We start from the raw sequence: 23847 nt of genomic DNA on the forward strand, positions 1-23847 counted from the left end.
ATCTCAAGGACATTGTGAACGAAAGGACAAACTATTAATAGTAGAAAAAAATCTAGATGTTATTTTTCACTGCTAAGAATATATATATATATATATATATATATATATATATATATATATATATATATATATATATATATATATATATATATATATTTCAATTGTAAATATGTGCTTGGCTTAATGAAATTTCTTTAGTCTATAAATTGTGTGAGTTGTACTTCTTATGAAAATAGCACCGAAGCAAGGAATCTTTATTCTTAATACTCTTATGCATGAATTTTTCTTTTTCTAAAGAGAAATGTTTTAGTTTTTTTTTGAAATGGGTGAAATGTTAAAGGACTAGTTTGGCACAGAAGAGGTATCTTTTGCTCCCAAATATCATGTTTTGTTGCTATATTGGAGCCTTAAAATGGAAGGGTGTCGAATGTGGAAAGTATCAGGGAAGGTTACTTCAATTTGAAAAGATAAAGACTTCTTTTATATTCATTGCTACCTAGTAGTTTATTTTTGGTTAGATGCTTTTTCAAGCCGATAAAATTATTGCATATGTTTGAAATGAGTGGTTATATTATTTTGTAATTACCACATCTATTTGTATGTTTTCTACTAGGCATATGTGCATGTAGAATTAGATACTTGGCTACATTAGATCCATTTGATCCAATCATCCCAAGTTTCTAGGCTTCTCATGCCATGATTGGGGAGTTTTTTCATTTTAGGAAGAACCCTTGGAGAGCTATCCACTCCATGGTTGGGTGGTAAAAGCACCTGAGCAACACTCTCATCTTGTGATAGAATATGGACTTTGATTCAAGGGCTTTGAAGACAAGGATTAATGTAGAGAGATAGAGGTTTGACGGTGTATTTATTTTATGTATTTGTGTTATATCATGATCTTGTACTTATATGAGGTACTCATTGTGTAATGTTCAATGTGTAGGTCGCCATTCCTCTTGGATATATTATTTACTTGTAATGTCATATGATGACATGTTAGTTTGACTATTTGGTTGGTTACTTCATGGATTTTAAACTTTTGTGGTGAATGATATAAACAATCATGTTTTGACACTGGTTGACTTATGTACTTCTTAGCATGAGATGCAATTTATGAAATTTATTCAAGTTATTTGATGGGAGATCAAATTTTATGTTCTTAATGTAAATCTAAAGGAAGAATGAATGTTTTAGAGTTAGTGCATTTTCAGTTGACTTTTCAAACCGACTCTTTCCACTTTATAAGGGTATTTGCATATGTAGCATTGGGAAAGAAAAGTGGTCTTTAGACGTGGTTGCAAGTTTACTCCAGTTTCATTCTCTCAATTTTTTGTCTATTTTAGTTTTAGTTTTTCACTTTTTGTGTTGGTTCTTTTTAGTAAGGGTTGTAGACCTTTTTCTTCTCATCTACTAAACTTGGTTTTTAAGTTTTTGTTAAAGATTAGAACCCTATCTCAGTTTACTTAATTAAAAGATGTACATCAATTCTTCTTTATATTTCTAAAATCCTTTATTCTATTAGCTTATAGTTTGCACGAAAAACAATAAATTTTATGCCTTTCAATATTAGTTGTCTAACTAGAATATCTGTGGAGGACATCTCCATGCCTAAACAAAAACTACACTCAATGATTGTCGGTTGGACCGAACGTAGAGGTGTCTGACTATTGTTAGAAATGATTGATAATAGATGAACCGTATATACTCAACACTCTGGGACACTTCACTTCACTCTTTCCATTATAATTTTATAGCAAAAGAGACGTCATATGAAGTGATGCATTATGAAACGTAGAATTAATATATTCAATCAGGGAAAGTTTATTCTTTATCTGATATCTATTTCGTGAAAATGAACTAACTTGACTGTGCATTTGAGATCTTAAGTACAACGACCGGTCAGCTCGCTGAAGAAACGGTCAAGTCTGCCCTTCCTTTCCAACAATTATACTTCATGCCCGATGCCTACCATTCCGATTTGATGGACAACAAAAATATTTGTGGTGGGAATTAAAGTTGAAACCCACTGACTGTTTTGTAGTTAAATTTATTATTTTCGTGTCCTTTTCTCTAAGCTGACAGTCAAAATCTGTATGCTTTTCCTCCATTGTATGTTCAGTTTGTATTCTTCCTAGGCTTTCAATGCTCTTAAATTTGGCTTAATCCAAGTGAGATTTATGTTCGTTATCAGCTGGAATGTGTCTTGTTACTCGAGACAGTGAAGGAACAGCAAGTAAGTTGCTATTCGTTTTTCTTTCTTATATTATAATAAGCTTGGATTCTCAATTCCTAGAATGACTTGAAATTTTTTTTGTTACAATTATCAACACTCAACTCTCAGTCTTTAAAACATTCACATGGATCGCAAGGTCTTCAGTGCATTAGTTGCATCTTGGAACGAGGTAAGTGTCTTTGATTTTAAATGGTTGATTCCTAGTTACCGCCAGTTTTATGTTTTCTACATACTGGGTTATTGAAAGATTTTAAATCTTCGGTTATGTTATGACGAGAGTATTCCGTTCTGCATATTTTTATGGAAGACTATCTCAAGGATAATGCATTTCAATTAGAAGCTTTGGAATGAAATTAAATGGAGGAAAAACTAGTTTATAAATGTCATGTATTATTACCGACAATATGGGCTTTACAATTTTGCTTTCTTGGGACAAGTTGAAAGGTTTTAGGTGAAATGAGCCGATAAAGGGACCTTTTTTTTCCGATGATAATATAAATAAAAGGATGGAGCTTAAAATTGAGAACTATGGATAAACAATATTCTAACAGCAATTAGATTGAGAAGGCATGGTGATATTGAGTGCTATCATTATGCAAGATATATTATATCTCAACTCCAATCAAGACTAATAATACTAATAATTCATTATGTAGTGTTTGGAGGAACCTTTTTCCTCCTCAAAACCAGTGTCAGAATGATCTCGTCATTCTTATCAATAAGGCATGGCAAAAATGGAATAATGGAAGAATTAAAAATCTACTTCCATTTGGAGATGCCAAACAAAATGGAGAAAGACTAGATGGTTTATCTCTAATAGAGACCATCAAAATAGACACATCAGCTAGACTTAGGTAGTCACCTTGACAGTAGGCTGCGACAATAATATATACATATTTGTCTTACGAATGGACTTAGATGTCAAAGGCAAGTTACTTGACAAAAATTAGAGCTGAAATCAGGATAATTGATTCTAAGATATTGATTTCACACAGTGTCTGAAATTAAAAAATGGGCCTAGAGGTCAACAGCAAGTTGCTTTGACAAAAAATTCAGCTGAAATCAGGACAATTGATTCTAAGATATTGACAGAGTGTTTGAAATTAAAAACAAGTATTGTTTTTTTTACATTTAATTAGTTGATTTAATTATGTTATTATTTTTCCTATAATTGATTCTAAGAAATTAATAATGTTGTTACGGAGAGTACTCTATATTCATTATTTTGAGCAAGATTTTAGGAATGATTAAATCTTTTAATGAAGTTTTGAGAACTTAGAATAAATTACAATTGTATTTAAGATTAGTTAAAAAAATAGTCTGTAATTTACCTTTTTATACTTCAACAAATTTGATCCAAATATAATTTAACTATTTTCTAATTTAGTTATGAAATTTACATTGCAATTAATTTATTTTTACATGATAATTTATATTTATATTTTTTATAAATCTTTATTTAAAGATTGATAAATTAATTAATTGATTAATATATAATCAAAACTATATTCTTAATAAAACTAATGATTTTAAAATATGCCTCTATTTAGCAATCATATATCTTTTGCTCAATCTCCATCTATTATTTTCCCCTTAACATTTATATATACCTTGTCAATTATACTAAAATGTTATGGGTAAAAGTACAAAACTATGTTACCTATTATAAAGGAAAAGGATATCAGAATTTAAATGATTAAGCTTTAATCACATAAAAGTGGCATTTGTGTTTAGAATTTGAAATGATGTAAACTAATGAAATGTGTAAAATTGGATGAAGTTTTAGTCTATAATTTCTTTAAAAAAAATTGAGAGAAACTTTTTGCATTTTCAAAAAAAATTAATGTTCATTTTCCAAATTTTTAAATGATAAAAATATAGAGTTTTGTTCCTACAAAACAAATATATACAAATGATCATATTTTTCTCTGATTTCATAATATGTTATAGTTGAAATGCATATCTAGTTGGTAAAAAACAAGAAAGTTTCATTTTTGTTGTATATTTCTAAAGTTATAAGTGTTCAAAGTCAAACTTATTAGAAATTGATAGGTCTTTTTCCCACCAAATTTTTTCTATCAAATCTAAATATTTTTGAAAACAAGTTAAATATTCTTGAAGAGGACTATCTCTTTATTTATTATTTATTTTCCTTTTTTGAAGTCACACCTTGAATCTTAAAATACCTACTTGTACTATTTTAGGCGTATAACATATTATAACTACTCAAAAGACTATAAAATTTATATGACCATAATCTTGGCTCCGTGATCTACAAAGGGTATTTTTATTTTTAGAATGAACTTCATTTTTAATGGAGAAATTAGTCTTAGAAGTGAATTTTTTTTTTTTAAAGTTCTATTTTTTTCTTATGTGGTTGCCACATAGGATGACACATAGACAATTTCTATCCAAAGGGTTTTGTTAAACATGTAATCTCAATCTAAGAATATTTATATAAAAAATTTTATTCAACAAATAATTCATATTCTTGGGACAACATTTCTCCCATTAAATAAAGCTTTCAACTTTAATGAATGTGCAAGATATTAATTTCTTATGAATGGAATAATTTCACATGATAAATGCAAGATGAATTTTCACCACAATAAATTACACTGGATACAACCAATAATTGGGAATAACTTATATACATTTATTTTACTAAATCATCACTATACATTTGTGAATCTAAAGATTGGGGTACTTTGTATATTCTAATATTATTAATAATAGAATAACTAAAGATCATTATGAACCATACAAAATTTCACAAATTTAATCACTCTAGATTTAATGATCAAGATAAAATTAGAATTTAGTACATTATTATTGGAGCTTGCTGACATAATTTCTAAATATTCACATTTGAAGAAACAAACATGTTAATAGTTTATCTACAATTTTATTTCACATTGACTTCAATGCGAAATCAAAAAATAGGTAATAGCAAAGGAGAATAGGCAAATGGAAGATATTTTTATTACACTAAGTAGTGAAGAGAATAACATTATATCATAGAGTGTTTGAACTTATAAATTCTCTTTTATTTTTTCTAACATCAAATTGTATAGAATATTAATGATATTGGAAACCCTTAACAAGAAAGAAAAATAAGAAATCAAGATCATAGTAAGTAAAACATGTTTTTCCCTTTGAAGATAAGAAATTATGATGTAAATAAAATAATAGAAATGTTGTTGTAGCAAAAACTGTAGATTGACCAATAATATAGCAACACCACTAAAACACCAATAAGACAAAAAAATATGAAGGGGACATGAGTGCTCCTATAGTAAATACTATACCAACCAAGTATGGATAAAAATATAAAGGAGAGAATCAATGTTGCTGTAGTAAATGCTACAACAAACAAGTATGAAAAAATTCCAAAGGAGGGAATTAATGTTGCTGTAGTAAATGCTACATCAATTAAGTATGTGTACATCTTGTAAAACATTACATTAATCATATTCCTAAATATACTATATTATCACCGTTCTCCCAAAATTAATCTTATACATGCCATAAAATAAGAATGCTAAATTATTTTTACCTAGTCATTTCAAAGCTATACATATTTTAAGCATTCATTTGTAAATCTAATGATAACCATAAAGACAATCAACAACTAAAAAAAAATAGAACTACATCCTAAATAATTACAAGGAAAATGATAACAATTTTGGATTTTTCCATTGCCTGGCTATCTTCTCTATCCATTTACAATGGTTTCCTCTTATTACTAGAAACAACAACCTACAATGGGCATGTCCAAGGGGCTTCAAAGAATGTTTCCAAATATAATGGATGAAATAAAATAGGTCAGAGGGCATATTTTGAGGTGATAGTTACCATCATTATTGGAAACCATACCTATTGAACACTAGCATAGAAAAAAATGTTAGGCATAACACACCCAAAAATAGAAGGAACTATGATATCTTTGAGGCAATGAGGAGGCATAACAATCAGATTATTCAGAGGATTCAGAGTCTACTTTGACTTTAGCCACTACTCTCCCTCTGGGAATAGATGAAGGAATATGGAAAACCTAGAGAAGATAGACCAGAGTGTCAAAGAAACTAGAGGTAGGGAAGGAGATGAAATTGGATGTGGGAAGTCAATGAAGTAGAATAAAAGGACCAAACAGATAACAAGGGAGGTGGCTAGTGGTAGGAAACCAACCCTGGAGGTTATGACCAAGGGTAGGAAATGATCGCTCTATCTTGGAATATGAGGGGATTGAATAGCCCTTAAAAGTAGTTTTTAGTTAAACAACTAAATAATATTAGGATAGATATTTTACTTGTTCAGGCAGTTAAAATTTCCCTTGTAAATCTGGATAATATTGTATGTTATATTTGGTTGGGGTCTAGTTATTGTTATAATGAAGCAGATGGAGCTTCAAGAGGACTGGCCACCTTTTGGAAGCTTAGTATGGGGAAAGGGAGCTTTATTCATAGTTCTAAGTACTACCTTATTACTAAGCATAAGAAGGATGCACAGATCTAGAATGTCATTAATTTGTGTTCCCCAAAATCAAGACTTAGAAGATTTTAGCTCTAGGAGGGATTGTTAGACTTTATTTCCCATTCCAGGAACTTCTTTTGTATGGGAGACTTCAACTCTCCATTGTACCCCTCAGAGAAGCTTGGGGGAGTGATTGATTTTATTGATAGTATGAAGGATTTGGCTGATTTTATAAATTCAAATGACTTGATGGATTTGGAGCTAAGAGGTGTTAAGATAACTTGGTCAAATAATAGGAAGGGGGAAGACCTCATTCAAGTCAAACTTAATAGACTCCTTGTTCTAGCTGGTTGGATTGGGATAACTTCTTCCACCCTAATAGGACTTCCTAAGACAGTCTTGGATCATGACTGTAGGTATGAAATAATGTGGCAATCTCACCCAAATTTTAGAAAATGCATCAAGGATTGGTGGAGTATAAATATTGAGGGTACTGCTATGTTTAGGTTCTCACAAAAAAGTTGCATAATGTGAGAAGGAATGTTAAGCCTTGGAAAAAGAGATACTTTGGTGATATTTTTAAGATCAAGAAGGAGATGGAAGGTAAGTTGGAGAATCTCTAAAACATGATGGGGGATGGTTCATCCTTAGATGATATGATTCTCAAAGAGGAAAATTGTAGGATGGTGTGGATAGACACTATGAATAGGGAGGAAATGTTCTGGAAACAAGGATTGAGAATCTTGTGGTTAGACTTGGGAGACAGGAACATGATGTTCTTCCACAAGTCTACCTCTAAACATAAAAGGAGAAATAAAATTGATTTTTCGATGGATGACCACAACAATAAAATGAAAAAGATGGAGGAGATTGGTAACTGGGAAAGTAGTTATTTCCAAAATGCTTACAAGGATGAGCATAGGGTTTTCAATAGGGATCACATGAAGTGGTTGATTGACATCATTCCTAATGTGTTAATAGTGGAGGAGAATATTGTCCTTTCTCATTAGGTCACAGAGGAAGAAGTGAGTATAGCTATTTTATCCATGAAGGCTATGAAATCTCTAGGTCGAGATGGCTTCCCCTGGCTTTCTCCCAACATTTTAGGGACGAAATAAAAGTGGGTGTGGTTAGAGCTAAGAGAGATTTCTTCAGGACTGGGAAGATGCTCAAAAAGAATAAAGAGAATGTTTATAGTTGTAGCCTCAAAAATGAAGGACCCAGTGGCTCTCTCTAACTTTAGACATATTAGATTATGCAACACAATCTATAAGATCTTCTCTAAGATATTGGTGAACTACCTGAAGCAGCTGCTTCATGAATTTATTGGTAAATTTTAGAATGCATTTGTCCTAGGCCGCCAAATCTTGGATGCTACTATTACTACATATGGGGTACTTCATTTGATGGAGAAGAGTGGTAACTTGGGTATGGCTTTGAAGCTAGATATTTCAAAAGCTTATGATAGGATCAACTAGTTCTTCCTATATGAAGTCATGGATAAGATATAATTCAACCATAAAGTTAATGAAATCATCAAGTCTATGATTAAGACTATGAAATACTCAATATTGGTGAATGGTTCACCCTAGGGGAAACTTAATGTGGAAAGAGGCCTCTGATAGGGGGACCCTATTTCTACCTATCTATTTATTATGGTTGTTGAAGTATTGGGAATAACATTCTTGAAGATGGTAGAAAGGGGAGAGATTAAAGATATTAAACTGACCACCTCCCTCCTAGTGGAGGTTATAAAAAAATTTGTGGATGATACTTTCCTAAGTGGAGATTCCTTAGTTACTAAAGCTAAACCCTGGAAAAATGTCTTAGAGATCTATACTACGAATGGAGGCCAAAAGATTAATCTAGATCAAAGAAAGGTGTTGTTCTTCAATATAGAGCCTGATATTCAAAGGAGGGTACTTATTATTCTGGGTTGCAATACGACCTTCCTTCTAGACACTTATCTAGGGATCCCACTAATTGTTAAGGAGGTAAGTAATCAATTTTGGAATACTATTTTTGAAAATTTGTAGAATAAGTTAATTGGTTGGAAGGGTAAACTCTAGAGTAGTGTGGGGAAACTCCAACTTTTGACGTCCTCCCTATAGGTCATACCTGTTTACTTCCTATCCCTATTCAAAATCACTAAGGCTATGGTTGAGAAATTAGAGAGAATCCAAAAGCTTCTCGTGGTGAGGGAGGGAAGGATAAGAATTGCTTGAACTTGGTAAGTTGGGATATTGTGTGTAAACCTAAGAGAAAAGGTGGTTTAGGAATTAGAAAGATTATTGCTTGAATAATGCTCTCCTTAGTAAATTCAGATGGAAATTGTCAATGTTGAGGCTGGTTGGTGTAGAATCCTTAAAGCTAAGTAAATGAGAAACATGAATTACATCTATGGCCTCTAGGAGAAGGATCTACCTGTGGGGTCCAGGATTTGGGTCAATATAATTAGAAATAGAAGTCTACTTAGAGGAGTGAGATGGTTGTTGGGTGAGGGTAGTCAAGTGAGATTTTAGGAGGATTCTTGGTTGGTAGGTAAGCCACTTGTCCAATCAAATTTTGGTTCCCTAAGGGACTATATCTAGCAAATAATGGGAAATAAGGTGATGGACTATATTGGGACTGGCAAGAGATGGTGAAAGATTATTTTTCCTCTAGGTTATCTAGATGGGGGAGTCTGGTGGAGGAACTAGAGGATTTTTTCAAATAATACATAATACTAGGGTTGGCTCAAGAGGATACTTTCATTTGGAAGAATACTTTGTCTAGGGAATTCTCTATTAGTTTAGCTTATAGGATGATTTTTGGGAAGGATATGGAGCCTAATATTTCGCAAAATATAGGGCTCAATCATTTGATTATGAAAGTTAACTTCTTCAGGTGGGTCACTATGCATGGGATGATTCTAGTGATTGACAACCTTAGAAAAAGGGGCTTCCTATTAAAATGTATAGTCCACTGATATAACTGAGAGGAGGGGAGGGGGTGAATCAATTATCCAACTATTATCAAAATTATCAATATTAAACAAGCTTAACCATATGAGTAATATAAGGTAAAACCACAACAAGATACTCATACACAATAACACCAAATATGTTAACTAGGGAAACCCTTGATCAAAGGGAAAACCCTAGTGGGGATGGTATGTACACAAGATGATGTACTAATATAAATGTTCCTTGTTAAATGATGGACCCTGTTAGGAGTCTATGAATACATTCAATACATATGAGTCCCTCTGGGAGAATTTGAATCCCTTTTAGGAGATTCTAACCCTGTTAGGAGTTATGGAAGATAGCTAGACCCACTTCCTAAATAGCTTCAAGGGCAAGACTAATGAATACACTCTCCAAATGATCACTGTATTATTCCTTGCAGAATAATATAATTTTACTATACTATTCCTTCCTCTTTCTTTTTCTTGTCAACCAGACTTTAGCTTCTTTTGATCTTGTAACTAGATCACAAATTGTGCATCCGATAATCCCTTTGATCGCTTACATGCATTCAGTAGGCACTCTGCTTCTTTTTCATAGTTCACACTTTATACAATGATCACCACACTTTACAAACAAGGAAAATATGTTTTCTTTATACCATATCTTCATAATAATTCCTTGATTCTACCTTAAGGCTTTCCTAATTAATTATAATAAGATATTGAATTAATTACAATTATAATGGCATTATTGGCTCATAGTCTATAAAAAGCTTCACACGTGTGATATTAGGGCATGCAGACTCGCTGACATCATCAATTGACTAGCCTTTATCATTGCTTGACCACACATCTTCTTACTAAATCTCAAAGGTAAACTAGCAAGAAAATATCAGGAATTGCTTTCCCAATACTCTATCTCTGAACTGTTACTATAAATTGGGTACAACTTCCATATATCTTTGACTTAGAATCTATGCACTTAACAATGCCAACAAGACATTGTGTTGAACATGTCCATAACTTTACATCACTAGAAAATCAAACCATTGTCCATGCCATCAAGATCTTTATCTGTTACTTAGCCATTCTTTACAGAAACTGTGCTATGTTGACATCAATGAAAAACATAGTCATGAATATAACATGTCAATACTCTTCAATAATTAGAATATTCCCCCAATGTAGTATCATCAAAATTCATGCTAACAATCTCCCCCTTTGGAAATAATGGAAACATAGACGAAAAAATTATATAAGTTCTAATAATACCAAACAATGTTCTGCTACTGTTGCTAACAAGCATCAGTTGTTCACACACTAAAAATAATCTTAAAACAAAAGGTGTACAATAGGTGCATACTCCTTCTTAGACATCAATGTTTACTTCACACTAAAAATATAACAATACATCAGATGTATATTCCTGCTTCCTTTCATGAATATTTCTAAATCACTCTAAAGAGATATCTCTCCTCCATGCCTAGGAGATGTTCTCCCCCATTGACATCAATGTCAAGGACCTCAATCTCTATGTTACTTCATACCAATCGATAAATACCAATTGCAAATGAGATGCTCCAAGTCTAAAACTAGCTTGAGTGTCCAAAGACACTATTCAATACAAAATACTAGGATTCCTCAATGACTTAGATCATCATAGATACTCTCCCATACAGGAAGCATCAATATTTAGTCTAGGCCAACAATAGTGCTCTATACCATTGGACTAATGCACTCTCTACATCATCTACTCAGAAGTAGGTAGGGGCATAACCCAAGCATACCTCTCAAGTACTCAAATGTATCTTTAGGCAATGGCTTTGTAAAGATATTTGCAATCTGATCTTTAGTACTCACATACTCCAATCTAATCTCCTTCTCTATTGTTTTCTCTCTTAGGAAATCATACTTAATAGATATATGCTTAGTCTTAGAATGAAATATGATTCTAAAATATACTCATTGTGGTTGTTTTATCATAGTAAATGATAACATGTTCTTCAAACTCAATTTTGATATCCTTCAGCATCTTCTTATCCATATACCTTGATTACAAGTATTTACTACTGTAATAGACTTTGCCTAAGTAGTACTCTATGAAATACAATCTTTCTTCTTTCTTAACCAAGAAACCAATCTTCCTCCAAGAAAGCATGCTCCACCATTGGTTCTCTTTCTATCATCCATACCTCCTGCCCAATTTGCATCGATATATGCACATAGAGTGAAATCACTCAATCTGTCATACAAAATTCCATAGTCAGATGTCCCTTTCAAATATCTGAATATTCTCTTCACTACTATGAAATGATACTCCTTAGGATCAGTTTGAAATCTAGCTACAATCCCAAATGTATTTGCTATATCTAGTTTGGTGTGGGCCAAACACAACAAACCTCTAATCATGGATATGTACTTCTTCTGCTCTACTATAGGTGTTTTATCTTTTCTAGATAACTTGTGACTAATTATCATAGGTGTACCAATAGGTTTATGAATTTCCAAACCAAACCTATTAAAATTTTTAGTAAGGCTTTGGTAACAAAGCAGATTTGGAGAATATACTCTAAGGCAAGAGAGTGGAATCTTATCTGGAAAGGGAAATACTTAATTTCCTTTCTTTATGAAATTTATTTTCTTCTCACAATGTTTAAGGTGTTTCTTATATTTGGATGGCCATTCAAGACTACAAACAAGTGGACAATAATAGGGTGAGGTGGAAACTAGGAAATGGGAGAAAGATCTATGTTTGGAAGGATAGTTGGAGAGAGGAGGGTCCTTTAAGGGAGAAGATTGAGGAATGGGAGAATATAGAGAAATACAAAAGTATCTATGGTAGTCATGCTTCAGATTGGGTGAATCTAATGTTGATTAGTCCCATCTTAAGTTGCATACAATTAAGCCTCAATTCTTAGAAAGTCTATGGGGATATCTCTAATTTTATTGTTTGGGGAAAAATCTCAAATGACCTCTAATCTTTTCCACCAGTATTATTGAGTGTCACTCTCAAGGAAGCAATCCCTTTTGGATTTCTTGCTAGATTAAAGGTATTAATCCAAAAGTGGGTATTTTTTAGTAGATTATGGTTTAGAATAAAAACCTTTCTTTAGATAATCTTTGTAGAAGGGGCTTTAATATGGTCAATAGGTGGTGTCTATGCAAAAAAGATGAGGAACCTTCTTTTCATATAATTTTGTATATCTCCTATACTTGTAAAGTCAGGAGTCACTTTCTTGCAGGGTGGAACCTATTAGAGTAATAAATTTTTTTCTTTTTAATTTTATTTTTCTGAAGCTAAACTTTAGATATATAATAATTAATTCTTTTATTAATTATTATTATTATACAACCTAGGTTTTACCTTTTAGGGTTTTGATCTGCTTTATAAGGATAGATCTCTCTTGTAACAACACCTTTTGATTAATAGAAATTTCTCTTTCTTCTCATCAAGAAAGTTTTCTCTATGGATCTATAAATCCAACCTCCATATCTTTTGCTTCTTTCTTTCTGTGACAAGTGTTGGCATGTAGTGATTATTGGGAGCTATGGGGTTAATCTTTCATTAAATTTAGCATAGTATTAGAGCTTTAGAACTTCATGCCCCAATTCTACTTATGAGGTTTGGCTCAGTTTTCATATCTATGGTTTTTTTTTTTTCCTTTCAGAGGGTTTTAAGTTTTAGAGGTGTTTTATGGGTAAAAGTACAAAGTTGTGTCACCTTTTAGGTTGACTTATCAGAATGACAGAATTTGAGTATTTCTATTTGAAACTCAATTATGTTCAAACCTATGATCTTGATAAATTTATTCTAGCTAAATTATATACGGTCTCACACTTTTCCAATTAGAAATGTCTATTAAATGCATGTTTTTATACTAGTTAGTATCCAATTACTAAAGAAATATAATTATTTCAGAAAACTTACATTTCAATAACTCTTACTATTTTTTATGATGTCTTTTGAATAACATATAAACACCATACTATAGAGCTCAAAGTCAAGAATATTCACATATAGAGTTCATAGTATTTTAATTAGATGTAGTATTTTGTAATAGAAAATTCTACAGGTACGTATTTTAACACTAGGGTAGATGTTGATTTTGAGAATGAAAAAAATAAAAATAAATTAAATCAATAAAAATTAAAAATTATATGATTTTCTAGAGGGGAGAGTCCTCTTACAAAATTTATAAGTTTTCTTTTGGTTGGAATAGAATTATTTTGAAAATTTTGGTGGGAGATTAAAACTATCAATTTTAATAAGTTAAAGTTTGAATCATTATAAAAGAGAAAATATAGGTTTAAAGCCAATTTTTATTTTTGATTGTTCTAGCTACATATGTTATCTATAATATAATATGAGATCAAAGGGAAAAAAGTTTATTTCCATGAAGTTTTGTGGTGGGAATTAGATCCCTAATTTCTAGCATTTTTTAGCAACTAAAAACTTATCAATAAAAAATGGGAAAATATATCATTTCTTATTGCAAATAATTATTAAAAATTATAATCCTAAACCTCATCCATTTCTACACATTCCATTAGTTTACTTAATTTTCAAATTATAAATAATAATACCAGTATTATGTCATGGAAGGTGAATAATTATACTTTTTTTAGCCTTTTCCTTTGTAAAAGGGTGACATAGGTTTGTGCTTTTACCCTTATATTCCAGATTCGGGGTTCTTTTTTTTGGTTCACATTGAGGCCAAACAAACATCACTATTGAGTTCAAAGCATCCAAAATCCCTTCTTTCCATCTAAAATTTGTCCGGTTTAGATGTTGTTGGATTCTAAGGAAAAAACAATTTAACCCAAGGTTGTACAACCTCGGGCTCAAAAATTGAGATGGTTATATTTTTTATTTTCCAAAAAATAAATTTCCAATATTTTTTAGAATAAATAATGCTACAATTTAAATTAGGTACATGTGATTTGGAAAAGTGCACATGTAATTTATTTTGGAAAATACAAAGGAAGGCATTGTTTGTTTTTTCAAACAAAGCATTTAGGTAATTTTTTATATAAAAGGGTGTGGGACCTTTATGCAAAAGAAGCCCTCTATGTGTGAGACATATAGTCAATACTCATCCTTTTGACCTATTCACATGGAAGGTCCATGCCTTGGGATTTGTAATAGTTGGTCAATGCAACTAGTGGTCCCACCTACGTATGTGCTGTCAGACCATACATTGCGCAGTATTGGTGCCATCACAAAATTTTCACAAGTAGATGTTTTGGTGTTTTATGCCAAAATTTTCAATGGTTTTATTTGTTGGTTTACCATTTCTCGAGGTAGTTTTTCATTTTTTTAGCATGGTGGTTTGCCAAGAATTTTCAGTAGTTATCCTTTGAATGACAGTTTCAATTTTTAAGCTTGCTGATTTTGGCTCATCTCTGCATTTTTTTTTGCCTATTTATGGAAATTATTTACAACATGCTTATATTGTGGCCACTAGTTAATTTAATTGGCTCTGACTTTCAATTTTTTCCACTAGATTAGTATTCCCAGTAACTCAAATTTTTTCAGGGATCCAGTGTCATTTTTTAGGCATTTTTTTTGCCTCAAACACTATTTGACAACCAATTATTAGCATAAATAATGTTGGTAGTCCTATGGGGGAGTATACTAACATTGCTAGAGCATTTGGAATATTATTGGTATTATTAAATATTATATTCATGGCAGTGTTTGCCATTGATGTCAATATACTAGTTATTCTATGAAGAGTGATAGAGCAATAGATAGAGATTGAGATGGTAAGGTTTGAGGATTGATGAGGAGGTCAAGTAGTTGAAAATATGTTCTATAGGTTATCTTGATGATAAGGTTATGAGAACATGCCAAAAAATCAAAGACTGATGACAGATTTTCAAGATTTACTGAATACAGTATACAAATAAAGTTCATGTTCTTGAGAAATAGTTTCTCATTATTCGATTATATCTTCTAACAAGGATAAAATCTGGTTAAGAAAAGTTAGAAAAAGGTAGAAGACATCATGATGATGATGTGATTAAGCATATGAAGTTCAAGGGTGCATGTGTAAATATTTGTGAAGATTGTGAGCCAAAAATATTATGTAATTATAAAAATATGTAATGTAAAATGTATTATTTTATCTTAATAACATCTTAGGATTGTAATTGTAAATTGAGAAAGCCTCAAGGCCAACTCAATAAACTAATTAGAATATTTTGCATAAAGGAAACTTGTTTTCCTTGAGATTAGATATATGATGAGTATGAATGTAAGAAAATTGTAATTGTAAAATACATGCAAGGGAGAAATCTAAGGGATTTGTGTGATGGGAGTTTATGGATCTGGTATTGAGATCAAAGTAGTCTTTAGTGTAGTAGAGGCATAGTAAAAGAGAGAAGTGATTATATTTGGTAGAGATTGTGAGTGGAAAGTTGATCATTTCATATTTTTCTAAAAGGAATATTACTAAGGCCAGTTGGGTTGTGAGTTTGATGGTCTTTCTACTAAAGCTATTTGGATAGTGTATCCTTTTGTATTCCACAACTCTTAATAGGGTTGATACAACTCCAAATGAGGTTGGAATCTCCTCATAGAGATTTAGAGTCTCATAATAGGGGCTGTTATGTATCGAATTTATTTCATTGACTTCTAATAGGGTCCATCCTTTTGCAAGGAACCTATATGTTAGTACATCATTTTGTGGATAATATCTCCACTAAGGTTTCACTCTGATCAAGGGTTTCCCTAGTTTAAAAAATTGGTATTATTATGTATGGTTATCTTCTTATGGTTAAAGCACTTTCTGATTCAATGTTTTAGATTTAATAAGGTTAATAAGAATTGTTTTATTGGATAACTGACTCACCACCACCACCACCCCCCAATAGCTATCTTGATGGACTTTACTTTCTAACAATGAGTATCTAAGTGTTAGGTCCTTGAAGGTAAATTTTAAAAACTTAAGGAGATCTATAGCGAGTCATTTTAGAAGGGATAGTTTGAAGTTTGATGGAACCAACTATGACCATTGGAAAAAGAAGATGAAGACATATTTTCTATGCACGGGCTTAGTGTATTGGTTGATTACTATGTCTGAGAAAGAAGTAATTGAAGAAGAAAAGGTTGAAGATTCTATTGAAAGATAGAGAGAACTATTCATGTGCAACATGCCTAATATAGAAGCACTTTTGACAACCCTTCCTGAACATGAATACAATCATGTAAAATTTTTAAGATTATCACATGAAATTTGGAATTCTTTGTAATCTACTTATGGAGGTGATAAGCATGCTAGGAAGGTTAGATTGTAGAATTCGATATGTTTATTTAAAGAAGCAAAAATGATGGAAGATGAATTTGTAAGATTCTTTTTTGGTAGAATATTAGAAACTGTTGCAGGAATTAAGGCTTTTGATGGAAAAAAAGATGAAGATAAAATTGTATGGAAGATTTTGAAAACTTTGGAACCTACATATAAGAAGACAATGTAGATGATTGAATGCATGAAGAAGTTCAAAAGAGATACCCTTCTTGGAAGATTGGAATAAGTAGAGATAAGATTGAGACAAAGTGGAGATTTTCCTAGAACTAAAACTACATTGAGCGCATTAACTGTATGACTTGCATTGATGAGGAGCATGAGTACTAGTGGAGATTATGCTAGCAACAATAGAGGAAGATCTAGGGAAGATAGAAAGATTGAAGAAGGAATCACCTTACTTGTGAAAAGAGAACCTCAAGGTAAGGATTTTTTTAAAGATTGGACTTGTAATGAATATGGTCATTTTGCTTCTAAATTTCCTAAGTGAGTAAAGAAGTATAGGAGGAATTTCAAGGCTCAGAGACCTAGAGAATGTCTTTATGCAAATGATGAAAATATTAAAGCTAGTGTGGAAAAATTCTTAAGGGAAAGTGATAATGAGAGTGATGAATTAAGATCTGTTGCAATTAAGGGAAGAGTGTCGTAAAAAATAAGAAGTTAGAGAAGAAAAGGAATTAGTGTCACAATTTGAAAAGAATAAATTAGATTGGATCATAGATAGTGGTTTTTCACATCATATGATAGGTGATATGAATAAATATTTTGAGTTCAATAGTTGTGATCAAGGAATTGTTATATTTGGAAACAAAGAAGCTTGTCATGTAAAGGGAATAGGATTTATTATTCTTGATGGTAAAACTAACACTGATGCTAGTTACTTTGTTGATGGTCTGAAATATAATCTTCTGAGTGTTAGAGAGTTGGTTGACAAGGGATGTTAGTTACAATTCATAGAAAGGACACTCATTATCAAGGATAAAGATGGTAAGATGAATGGTACTAGTATAAAATCAAGAGGTAATATTTTTTAGTTAAATCCTACATAGATGAAACACTTGCTTGCTAAAGTTTATAACAATTGGTTATGGTAGAAGAGGTTTTATCATATAAATTTTGATAACATTGTAAAAGTGAGAACTAAACTTGTTGTTTGATTTTTTCCTAAAATAGTAAAGCCTACTAACATGATATGCAAGGAATGTGTTATGTCAAAGTAGAATAAATCTTTTTTGAGCAAGTAGTTTATTACATAAGAAAACTTGGAGCTAGTTAACATAGAGTTGAGTGGTCCTACAAAAAAAAGAGCGCTCTATAATGAAAGCTACTTCATAATTCTTGTGGATGATTTTACTAGGATGATGTGGGTAGTATTTCTTAGAGAGAAATATAAATAATTTGAGAAGTTTAAGGTATTTAAGAATAAATTTGAAAATGAATCTAGATTAAATAATACATGTTTAAGATTTGATAGAGATGGAGAGTTTACTTTGAATGAGTTTAATTTTTTTTTTGAAGTAAATGACATTAAAAGATAGATTTCATCCCCTAAAACACCTAAGAATAATGGTATTGTAGAAAGGAGAAAAAAATCAATAATAGGGCCAAAAAGAGCTATGATGTTTGAGAATAATAGCCCATAGAAATTTTGCTAGAGAAAAATAGTTGACACATCAATGTATACAATAAAAAAGTTCTTATCAAACAAGGTATTTGTAAGACACCTTATGAGCTTTGCTTTGGACATGCACCCTTAGTTAAGAATTTTATAATTTTTGAAATTAACTATTACATTAAGAGAGAAGATGTGATTGGAAAATGTAACCTAAGAATTGATGAAGGTATGTTTCTTGGTTATTCATTGACGAGTAAAACATACAAATTTTTAATCAAAGAAACAAGACTATTATTGAGAGAAAAAATGTGATCATTAGAAGTGATCACATTATAAGCCTTAATAGGCCAACTTTATATTGTAGTACTTAAGCCTGTGGGTATCATCCCCGCCCCAATTTTACTTTCTATTTGGAAGGTTTCGGGGTCACCAAATTGTGTGTAAAAGTGTTATGAATGCTTTAATGTTTTTAGTTTCTCATGCATGCAATTAGATCAGAATACTCATAAAGGATTAATTTTTAATTAAGGATTAAGTTTTATAGGTTATTGATTCACCCCTCCCCTCTTAGTAACTTAGCCTATCATAATATTTCCAACAATTGGTATCAAAGCTTTGTGGTTCTTAGGAATGAAGTTTAATAGTTTGAGCAAAGATCAAATGCTATGGAGGTATTTAGACTTGAGAAGGCTATTGACAATGTGAAACTAGATTTGGAATTGGCTATTGGACAACTTAAGAAAGCAAATGAGAAACTCTCTCAATCCCTAAAAAGAAGAAAAGATCTTGCAATCCAGATGAATGACCAACTCTACATTGAAGAAAGAATTAAAGACATCCATTCAAGTGATTTAGATGAAGCTGATGAAGCAATCAAAGAACTATTTGAAAAGAATAGTACTCTTCAAGAAGAAGTAAGAAAACTAAGAAGAGAGCAAGAAACTCAGTCAATAAGATTATGTAAAGTCATGGAAGAGAAAAACAAGATAAAAAAAGAGATAGAAGGAAACAACAATGAAATTAAACACATATCCCTTCAATAGATAGACTTCACTAATCAGCTCACCAATGTAAATGAAGAAAACATGAATCTAAGATCAAAGAATGAAAGATTGTAGAATGATCTAAACACTGAGAGGAAAACCAATGAGAGGATGATGAAATCTCAAGAAGACATAAATTAATTGAATGAGAAAAGCCATTATAGACAAAATGGAAAAGTAGGAATTGGATATATAGAAGAAGGTGAATCATCCAAGCAAGGAGCTCAAAAGAATCAAAGACCTACTTGCAATCACTATGGTGAGATAGGCCATACATCAAACAAATGTTGGAGCAATGGGAAAGGTAAATTCAATGGAAAGTGCTACAATTTCAATCAACATGGTCATAGGGAAAATGAATGCAAAGAGAAACCTAAGTTTGAAGGAAAATGTCATAAATGTAAGAAACATGGTCACAAATCCTCAAAATGCAAAACTAAGATATTGAACCCAGTAGAATAGATTGTGAAAGCTATATTTGGTTGGGACTATAACACTTGGTGCAAATGTCAATACTATGGATAATTTAGACACATTGGAATGAGTTGTGTGAAACATCACATGAGGAAAAGAGGTGTTTCCAAAAGATGTTTCATTTGTACATAACTTGGTCAACTTGCCAAGAACTGTATGAATATTGGAAGAATTGAAGATGAAAAGAAGGCAAAAGCTGATAACATCATAAAGTAGATGAGATGACAATGGGTTCCAAAATCTTCTAACAGTACAAGTTTGAGCAATAATGATAATGTCACTGAAGAATTGGGTCACTCCACCATTTCCACTTGATCTCTCATAGGAGAACTAGAACTAGGATTCAAAAGATATCTCACATCAGTTCCAATTAGCAAAATGAAAGATCCAAATCAACATTCAAGATGTAAAGGGATCACCAAGTAAAAGATACAAATAATTACCAAGTATGGTTAGGTTGCAAACCTTACCGAGCGAAGTCAGGTTGTAATACCCTACCAAGCAAGGTCGGGAGCTACTATATTTGTTGTCTGGTTACCAAGTCATGGAAGAGTCTTTTGAGAAATCAATGCAAGTGAAGTGGATAATAGTCTATCATTTGAGCAAAAAATTGTACTAAACATTTATGGAAAAAAATTATGAAAAGGGAGAAATCGAAGTCATTTCTCACAACAAATTATTGAGAGCTATCTATGCAAGGTGATCCTTAGAGCATTGAAGCAATTTGAGGGAATTATTATTAAAGATTTTTGTATTCTCTAAAACTTGCCAAGTGAAGATGACATCCACTACCAACAAATTTGAGAAAGGTTGAGTCATGTTAGTTCAAACCCTTGCCGAGTGGGATGGAAGGGGAATGAAGATTAGCTATGTCATAGATATGGAACTCAAGTTCAGGATAGATGTCATCGCTCACAAGATTTATAGCTTGAATAGATTTAATAGTGTGTTATGTGAAGCAATGGATTTAACATACAAAGTGGTCAAGATTAACTTATCACTTGACCTTGCTGAGTTGATTTTGAACTAGTTCAACAAGAACATAGAGAGTATAAGAACTTCCAAGAACAATCCTTGTAAGCTCGGTTCACTTTTGGCTTGTCTATTTTTCTATGTACAAAAGTTCTTCCCATATAAAGGTACAATAGTATGGAGGAAGGATGTACCTATTATTTATCAAATCAATGAGTATATAGCTGAAATGGGAGAGAACTATGTAAGTATTATGGAAAATCACTTTGATGCATTCAAAGAGAAGATGAATAAAAGATTCAAGATTCCCAAAAATTAGTTGATGATTACCAAAATGATGTTTGTTTCATGGTTGATAGTGACAAAGTATATATTTAGGCAATTAGACCAAGGACAATATGGGTAAAACCTCTTGGTTATGAGGTAAACGTAGATGAACCCAAGGACATTATTGAGGCAGTGATTAATGAGCCTGTTGACCCTAAAGTTACATGATTTGGCACTTATAATGAGGAAAAAGGTAGAATTAAACTTGAAATCAAACTCCCTTAGGCAGTCAACAAAGGAAAGAAGAGAATTGCCAAACTGAAAACCAGTTCCACTCTTCTGTTGACTAAAGGAAAAGGGGATACTGTTGAGGATGAAGAAGTAGAAGATGAATAGAAATCAGAGGATGAAAAGCCACTGAAGAAGAAAGGTAAGGGTAAAAGCAAAAACTTGTGTTACCCTTTTGTAAAGGAAAAGGCTAACAAAAGTATAATTGTTCACTTTCAATGACATAAAATTGGTATTATTATTTTGAATTTGAAAATGAAATAAATTAGTGAAATGTGTAGAAATGGATGAAGTTTACGATTGTAATTTTTAATAATTATTTGGAATAAGAATTGATACATTTTCCTAATTTTTAAATATGAATTTTTTAGGTGATGAAAAATGCTAAAAATTAGGGGTCTAGTTCCCACCACAAAATTATACAAAAATAAACTTATCTAACTTCGATCTTAGACTATGTTATAGATAACATATATAGCAAGAACATTCAAACATAAAAATTGGCTTTAGATCTATATTTTCTCTTTTATAATGATTCAAATTTTAACTCACCTAAAATCAATAGTTTTCATCTCCCACCACATTTTTCAAAACAAATCTATTCTAACTAGGACAAAAATTATATATTCTAGAAGAGGAATCTCTCCTCTAGAATGCCATATAATTTTAAATTTTTTTTGATATGATTTAATATTTTTTTCTTTGTCAAAATCGACATCTTTTTGAGTGTTAAAATACATGCATGTAGATTTTTTTAATTACAATATACTATATCTAATTAAAACATTATAAAATCTATATGAGAATGTTCTTGAATCTAAGCTCTATAAAATGGTGTTTATATGTTTTTAAAAAAATATCATAAAAAATAGTAAGAGTAATTGAAATGCCAATTTTTTAAAATAATTTCATTTTTTAGTAATTGAATACACACTAGTATAAAATGTGCATCTAGTAGACATTTCCAATTGGAAAAGGGTGAAACCATATATAACTTAGCTAGAATGAATTTATCTAGATCATATATTTGAACAAAATTTATTTTTAGATATAAATACTCAAATTCCATAGTCTTGATATGTTGGCCTGAAAGGTGACACAACTTTATACTTTTACCCATAAGGTAATTATTACAAAGCCTACCAAGACATCTACTATTGTGTTTACAAGAAGATCATCTAGGAAGAAAGTGGATAATGAAGGAGGAGATGTAATCTTCAAGATGCCTCTACCTACTTTTGAGGAAAGGATGAAAGATTTAGAATCAAGATCTAGCATAATAAATTTCAAGGGACTGAAGCATGAGACTATGACTATAGAGGAGTAGAAGAAAATAGAGGACTTGATAATATCTAAAATGGGTAAATGAAAGTATTATCTAGACCAGCTTACTCAGCACATTCTTGATATTCTAATGGAGAAGATCAAGCCAAGATGGGAGAATACCATGAAAACTACAATAGACATATATGAGAAAACCTTGAGGCAACTCATGCCAAGTTTGGATGACAAGGAGATAAAGGAATCTTTGAAGAAAAATGAAGAAAAGATTACTTTGAGATTCAACACTTGTCTTGTACTATTCAAAGACATTAAACATGTAGTGAAGAATGCTATAGACACATGGAAGAACATTTATCTTCTTCAGAAGCTGAGTGACTTTGTGGTTAGTGTTAGTGACAAAGATGAAGATGATGATGAATAAAAAAAAGATGAGGAAATTGACAATGAAAAAGTTACACATTTTGACAATATAGATGATGAGGAAGAAGAATAGGGTCATTAAGCTACTAAGGAAGATTTACCAGATGTTCAAGATTCTGAGGAGATTGAGCCAAAGAATTTTTTTGCAATGGTCATAGCCTCACTTCCTCATTCTCCAAGAAAAATACTAAAAACATCAATCCCAAAGAAAGCTTTGGTAGGATTGATTGTGACTAACACTGAAAGTGCAAGAACTCAATCAATATTTGCACTTGTCCGACTTAGCACCACATTGACTTAAGTGATAAGCACTTCATCTACCAAGTAGTGAACACTTCCCTCTACATCAATTTTGGTAAATCTAGGTATTTCTACTATATGTATTTTCACAATAAGTGTAGTATCTATAGCTAGTCCTACTATTTCTACAATTGTTTCCATTCCTGGCATGCAATTAATAAGTACAAAGATAGTTAAGACCAAGTCTCAACTAGTACAAAATTTTTGGGTAAAGTAAAATAGAA

At 31.6% G+C, this 23847-nt stretch overlaps 1 long non-coding RNA gene across 1 annotated transcript in view; it reads left to right on the top strand.

Annotated features, from left to right (window-relative positions):
- The first annotated feature begins 2087 nt into the window (after nucleotides 1–2087).
- Nucleotides 2088–23847, top strand: part of LOC149547937 (uncharacterized) — an 83738-nt gene continuing 61978 nt past the window's right edge. Inside the window, exons 1-2 of the long non-coding RNA XR_016353939.1 lie at nucleotides 2088–2233; nucleotides 2342–2402. This is a non-coding gene — a long non-coding RNA (uncharacterized LOC149547937). The remainder of the gene's footprint in view (nucleotides 2234–2341; nucleotides 2403–23847) is intronic.

This window comes from Cupressus sempervirens, chromosome 7 (genome assembly GCF_028749045.1).
Source record: "Cupressus sempervirens isolate cs-2001-9-10 chromosome 7, ASM2874904v1, whole genome shotgun sequence".
NCBI classification, from domain to species: Eukaryota; Viridiplantae; Streptophyta; class Pinopsida; order Cupressales; family Cupressaceae; genus Cupressus; species Cupressus sempervirens.